Source organism: Leucopleurus acutus (assembly GCF_964270905.1).
Source record: "Leucopleurus acutus genome assembly, chromosome: 21".
NCBI lineage: Eukaryota > Metazoa > Chordata > Mammalia > Artiodactyla > Delphinidae > Leucopleurus > Leucopleurus acutus.
In genome coordinates, this window is record NC_139163.1 from 14,199,817 (window position 1) to 14,207,457 (window position 7,641).

Here is a 7,641-nt window from a genome sequence, read left to right on the forward strand (position 1 = left end):
AACATATTGGAATGTGTTTATTTCAAGTAGAGTTTGATAGTTTAGTGATGTAATAAAAATTCTAAATCCCCTAATTAATGGGGCAGTTGCCAAAAATGGAATATTATCCTTCAGAACTACCCAGCCCAGACTTCGAAAACAAACTTATGGTTACCAAAGGGGAAACATGGAGGGGAGGGATATATTAGGAGTTTGGGATTAACATATACACACAACTGTATATAAAACAGGTAACCAACAAGGACCTACTGTTCAGCACAGAGAGCTCTACTCAATATTCTGTAATAACCTATATGGGAAAAGAATCTGAAAAAGCATGGATATATGTATAACTGACTCACTTTGCTGTACACCTGAAACTAACACAACATTGTAAATCAACTATGCTCCACTATGAAATAAAAAATAAACCACTACCCGGCCCAAATTGATGATTTACTTCCAGAAGGGAAACTGATTGAATTTGCTCTATGCGTTTTATTTGGACAGCTTGCCACCAAAACATTTATAAAGGAATTGATATGAGAGGAGTCAATTTCAATGTAGCTAAGGTGAGCAGTGTTGAAGAATGCCAAGCAAGGTGCACCGATAGCGTCCACTGCCCATTTTTCACATACACCACGCAAACCTTCTTCAGTGCAGGGCACCCGTGAGTAAAATTCACAGTGTCTGTTCTCTCTCATGGTGTTTTTAGGATTTAATTGTATTCTTCATAACCTTTTTTTTATTTCCAGCTGAAAACCGGACAGGGCTTTTAGATCTAACCACTCTTCTTATTTACTCAATTTTGGCGCCATTTCTCCTGAAAAGAGTAATTTCCATTTGGTCTACAAATTTCCATTTGTGCTTGCAGAATGAGGGTTCAGCAAATAATGCAGAAGAATGGCTCCCACTGCATCCTCACCTTAACCCTCCCTCTGCAGAGCGGGGATGTCTATTTGATGAATAACACAGAACCCTAACCCAGTCACCACCAAGGTCTTGCTTTGTTTATTTTCCACTGACCATGGATCATTTTCAACTGGCAATGGACTTCTGCAGGTACCTGGAAGTTTAGGAAGCAAAGTAACCTCTGCTTTTCACATTCAGGAACAACTGCCTATTAAAGTACAGTCCACGAGGGACACCTACTAGTATAAAGGTGCTGGCTAACGTGGAATCTGGATTCTCATGAAGCCCTGTGCAGACTCGGAAATTGGTAATTGTATGGCTCCTACTTCACCCTGTGATTGTAGTAGGCAGAAAAAGAGCCCCCCAAAGACATCCACATCCTAATACCTGGAATCTGTTACCTTACAGGGCAAAAGAGGCTTTATTAAATATGTGATTACGTTAAAGACTTTGAGATGGGAGATTATTCTGGATTATATGGATGGGCCCGATGTAGTCACAAGCGTCCTTATAAAGAGATACCAGAAGGGACAGAGTCAGAGAGAGAGAGAGAGAGAGAGAGAGAGAGAGATTTGAAGAGGTTACACTTCTGGCTTTGAAGATGGAGGAAGAGTCCATAAGCCAAGGAATGCAGGTGGCCTCTAGAATCTGGAAAAGGTAAGGAGCCCTGTTGGCCTCTTGATTAAAAAGCCCAGTAAGACCCATTTCAGACTTCTTGACTGCTGATCTCCAGAACTGTGAGATAATACATCCGTGTTGTTTTAAGCCACTACATTTGGGATAATTTGTTACAGCAGCCATAGGAAACTAGTACAGTGACATTGTAGAGAAAACTATAAGGTCATTTCTTGGTGGTGTCTGTTATCTAGTGAAATGACTCTAGCATAATGAATCAATGAAACCCTGTAGTCTCAGACACAGAGGTAATTTTAACTGAATTATCCAGAAACTTTGCTATGACATTCTACCTTATTTAGCATATCAGCATGTCAATGATAACATGTTATTGAAGCCAAATAGCCAACAGTCACTTCTACACAGTTATCAAGTGCCGACCCTGTGCCAGGCCCTGAATGGGGAGCTCCTGGGAAGACTGGGAAGTTGGCAACTATGCATACCCTTCCCAATCTGTTCCCATCCTCCCCAGACACACCTCCTCCACAGTGTGTTCCAGATTCATTGCTTCGAATTAACTGATTATTTAATTTTTTAATATTCAGATTTGGTTTTTTTAAAAAATATAATTTCTTTCTCTTTATTGATATTCTCTATTTGGCGAGACACTGTTTTCATACTTCTCTTCAGTTCTTTAGACGTGGCTTTCTTTCGTTCTTTGAACATATTTAAAATAGCTGATGTAAAGTCTTGGTATAGTAAATCCAATGTTTGTGCTTCCTCAGCAATGGTTTATACTGACCTTTAATTCTGCGTAGGGGCCATAGCTCCTTGTTTCTTTACATGTCTCATAATTTTTTGTAAAAAAAAAAATCAGACTTTTTAAACACTAGCATGTGACAACTCTGGAAATCAAATTCCCTCCTTCCTCAGAGATTTTTGTTGTTACCATTTTGTGTTGTTGTTACTGTTTGGTGACTTTCCTGAACTAACTGTGTAAAGTGTTTAGTCTTCGTTATACATGGCCACGGATGTCTCTGCTTGGTTTTCTTCATAGTTAGCTAATGATGGGACAGAAGTTTCCTTCAGTGCCTGGAACCAGTGAGTTTCCCAGCCTTGAACAAGGGGCTTTTTGTGAGAGTTAGGGCATGCCTACATTGCCTCCGCAGGGATTTTGCAACTTTGCCCTGGTCTCCACTTTCTGCTGACACAGAGCTCACAAAGGTCAATGTCAGCCGGCTCAGGGCTTCCTCAGATCTCTCACAGGCTTGTGCACAGCCTCGGTCATGCACACAGTCAGCTCTATGCATGCTCATGGCCTTCTAGATGCCCAGGAATATGTCAGAGATTTTCAGGCTTTCCCTGGTTTTCCTTTTAAGATTTTTATTGGCTTGTGGTTTGTCCCAGCTGTTACTGCTGTCTTAGGCAGCTACAATGTTGTGTAATGGCCATACTTGTTTTTTGTGACAAATATTTCCAAGGAAAACGCTGTTAACACTGAGAAAGCTCTGAGTCAGGTGAAAGAAACTCAATCCTTGGGAGTGGGGTTTTCCTGAGAACTTCCACACAGTCAAATAATGACAATGATCTGGGGAGCGAGCTTTGGGGCAGCTCCAGCTCCGATCTGCCCCCTCCTGGGGCTGTTAGGCTGCTGGATTTCCCCGTAGTTGAGGGTGTTTTCAGGGCTTCTGTGGAGCTGGGGAGAGGGGCTGGGAACAGGGCAAGTTAAAACCCCACAAAACTTGCTGTTCTTATTGAGATTCGGCTGGTTTTCTTGAATAAACTCTCCCTGGACTTTTATAAACCTTTGGTTAATTCCTAGAGTTCTGAAACAACGTTGATTTTGACAATTCTGCCAGCACTCTCGTTACTTTTATGGAGGAGAGGATTTGGGGAGGTCCTTACTCTGTCATTCCCACTAACATCCTGTAGTACTTTTGGTAAACAAAACAAATGAAAAACAAACTAGCTTTAAAAGAGAACATGGTCTTTGGAACAAGACAGCCCTTGTCCTTCTGTCAACTGGACAGGTCAGACTGTGACTGCACTTCCTATTCAGCTCTGTGCTCCACATTTTGTGTGGAGCAACAGACAAGTGCAACACTTCAAAGGAGAGTAACCCGAATGGTGAGATATCTAGAAATCATGGAAACTAAGATACAGTTAAAGAAGCAGGTTCTTTAAACCTGAAAAAGAGTCAGGATGACTGTTTTAAATTTTTGTTTTTGAAGGACTGTCACTGGGAAAAGGATTAGATTAATCTGTGTAGTTTTATAAGGCAGATACTACTATGATAAAAATAAGAAAAAAATTCCAACACCTGCAATGATCCACAAGTGAGCCTTGTCATGAGGTAGTCAGCTCCTTGTCACTATAAATGTCTTAAATAAATGTTGAACAACTTGTCAAGGGTATCCTTGAGAGGATGCAGTTGTAGGTAGGTATGGATGACCCATAAGTTCTCTTCCAGCTTCAAGAGTCTGGTGTTTTGTGTTTTTTTTGAAAAATATAAAAAACGATTTAATTAGTTGAGTTCTAATTTCCTAAACTGCCTATCTGAAGATATTATGTTATGGTGAACACTCCCAAAATATGTCCAAGGGGAGCCTGGACACTGGTGGAAATTAAACTATTTGTAAATAAATTGTTCTTTGTGAAAAATGCTCACTTACATTTACTCAAAGAACAAAATATTCTTCTATTGTCAAAGGTTTGTTTTTTTTCAAAAATTATATATGTATACTTTTTCCAGTTTTATTGAGATATAACTGACATACAATTATAAACTTATACATGCATAAGTTTAAAGTGTACAGCATAGTGTTTCGACTTATATGTGTTGTGAAATGATCACTGCTATAAATTTGGTTGGCATCCATCATCTCATACAGATACACACACCAAAAAAAAAAAAAAGAAAGAAAAAGAAAAAAAAAAATTTTTCCCCCTAACGGTGAGAACTCTTAGGATCAACTCTCTTAACAACTTTCAAATATACCATACAGAAGTGCTTTTTATGGGTGAATAATATTCCATCATATATATTTTATATATATATATATGTATATATATATATACACACATATATATATGCCTATATATATGATGGAATATTTTATATATATATATATCACAGTATCTTTATCCCTTCATCTGTCAGAGGAAACATCTTAAGTTTCCATGTCTTGGCTATTGTAAATAATGCTGCCGTAAACATGGGGGTGCAAATAGCTCTTGGACACAGTGTTATTTCCTTCCAATATCTTCCCAGAAGTGGAATTTCTGGATCATATGATAGTTCTATTTTTAATTTTTTGAGGATTCTTCATACTGTCTTCCATAGTGGCATTTGTTATCTCATATCTTTTTTTTTTTTTTTTTGCGGTATGCAGGCCTCTCACTGTTGTGGCCTCTCCCACTGCGGAGCACAGGCTCCGGACACGCAGGCTCAGCGGCCATGGCTCACAGGCCCAGCCACTCTGTGGCATGTGGGATCCTCCCGGACCGAGGCACGAACCCGTGTCCCCTGCATTGGCAGGTGGACTCTCAACCACTGTGCCACCAGGGAAGCCCTCTCATATCTTTTTGATAATCATCATTCTAACATGTGTGAGGTAATATCTCATTATGGTTTTAATTTGCATTTCCATGATGATTACTGAGGTTGAGCACCTTTTGGCCAGTCATTCTCTTCTTTGAAAAAATGTCTATTCGAGTCCTTTGCCCATTTGACAATTAGATTATTTGGTTTCTTTTTTTTTCTTTTCTTTTTTTTTTCTTGGCTTTTGAATTGTGTGAATTCTTTAAGTATTTTGGATATTCACCCCTTATTAGATAAATGTTTGCAAATATGTTTTCCCATTCTGTAGGTTGTCTTTTCACTTTGTTGAAAAAAATACTAATTTTAAAATTATTTTGAATATGTAAAACAAAAACTGAAAGATAAGAGTGTCTAGACTTTCAGAACATAGGCAATAAGAGGGAATTTGAGAGATTTTTATGGAGATGAGAGGATAGCAGAGAAAAAGAAAGTTCTTTGGTCAACCTAAGGCTCTGGGGTGGTCCCAACGCTGCATCAGAGCCCAATACAGGGCTCTCTCTCTCTCTCCTTCTCTCTCTCCTCCTCTCTCTCCTCTCTCTTCGTTTGTGTGTGTAACTCTACCTTCTCACCTTTACTATTTTTATCCAAAGAAATGACCTTAATGTAAAAGTCATCATTCTCATTTGTTTTAAGACTGTAGTCTTACTCCTCTATTTATTTGATTGCCTCCTTCTGAAGTTGTACGTTGTTTACCTCATAGGGAAAATCCAAAATACCCTACAAAAGACAAATGTTCCTTTGGTATCAAATGAAGAATGCCAGAAAAGTTACAGAGATTATAAAATAACCAAACAGATGATCTGTGCTGGCTATAAAGAAGGAGAGAAAGATGCTTGGAAGGTAATGCATTGGATTATGAAAACACATAATAGGCCACTTGAGAAAAATCATTTCAAAATATATTTTTTCCAAGAGTACTTCACTATAGTTTTCCAAATAATTCAGAACCAAAATAATCTGAAAACTTCACAAGAAGTCTTTAACAAATTGAATATATGCATATAATTTTTATATATTATATATTATACATCTCACAATCTTTGCAGGAGCATGCCATATCTAAGGGAAGACAACTGTAATACAATAATAGTGCTAAAATATAAGAGCATTAGATTTATCTCACCTTGGGTGATGATGTCAAAATTTCTTTGTTGGAATGAACAGAAAATGCAGCCATACGCTACTGACTTAAGTCACTTTCACCCCATTCAAAAGCTGAGGCACAGGAGTATCTGAAGAACTGAGAAATTTTTTGTGTGTGGTGTGACTACAGAATTTTAAAGGCACATCTGGCATAACCTATCATTTTATTTTTTCTACTCACTGTGACACAGGGTGATTCAGGTGGTCCCTTGGTTTGTAAACACAGTGGAATATGGCATTTGGTGGGCATCACCAGATGGGGCAAAGGCTGTGACCGCAGGGAACAACCAGGAGTCTACACCAAAGTTGCTGAGAACATGGACTGGATTTTAGAGTAAACACAGGATGGCGATGGTCAGTCTCTGATGAAGTAGCCAGCTTAGAGCATTCGTTTTACAACCTGCGTTCAATTCAAGTACTGAGCCTTGGGGTCCTCATCTGCAAAAACGTGGGGAGTGGTGTCTACCTCCTGTCCTTGTCATAAGGGTAAAAAGGGCCGAAGCATAACGCTTTCAACTTTCAGTAATAATGCTGTAATGGGAGAGAAAACAACCGAGGATCTCCACGACTGTTTGTTGTGAAATAAAATGGCAAAAGAGTGTGATTAAAAAGTGTTTTCTTCTGATAGTGAAACAGACTGGAAGATATGTGACTCCAGATGCTAGCACAGTGCCTGGGATCATTCTAATCGCACCATCTCCTCTGGGTCTCAGTCTATCTCAGAGATACTAAATTCTTCTCTCGACCACCTGCGTGGTTGTTCATACCTGCTACTGCCTGCCTCACTTGGGGTGAAAAGCCGGTAAGCTTGGATTTTGTTCTGCCGGGTGGAATCGAAGAAACCTGTGTAACATGCACTTTTGCAAGGAAGAGGTGGGTTATCTGAACCTAGAAGAATAGTATAGTGCACCTTTTTACGTTGGCCTCCTACCTTGGGGCTAAGCTTCAAATTTACCTTTTCCTTACTGTCTCCTTCAGTAAGTTCTATTTCCCCCATACATCCCTTCCTGTAAGAGCTTTGAAAGGACCTGCCAGTGTTCCCGATCTGGGGTCATCTTTCTACATAGGCATTTGGCCACCAGGCACTGGCTATTCCACACCTTCAGAAACTGTTCAGATAACGGCAACATTGTTATGATAGACATAAAATGAGATTGTCTCTCTCTGTCTCCAAATATTGAAATAAGCCAAGTAAACTGGCAACACTTTCTAGATTTGGAAGATCACACTCATATCAGCAATACTGTCCCTGAACAAAACACAATATTTCCTCTGGTACCTATAACTTCAGCAAGCTCTGAAATGGGGACTGACTTGTCGTTTTATTCTTCTCTTTGTCTTCAGAATATTTTTTAAAAATCATGACTCCATTTATAAACCTAAGATCTTGT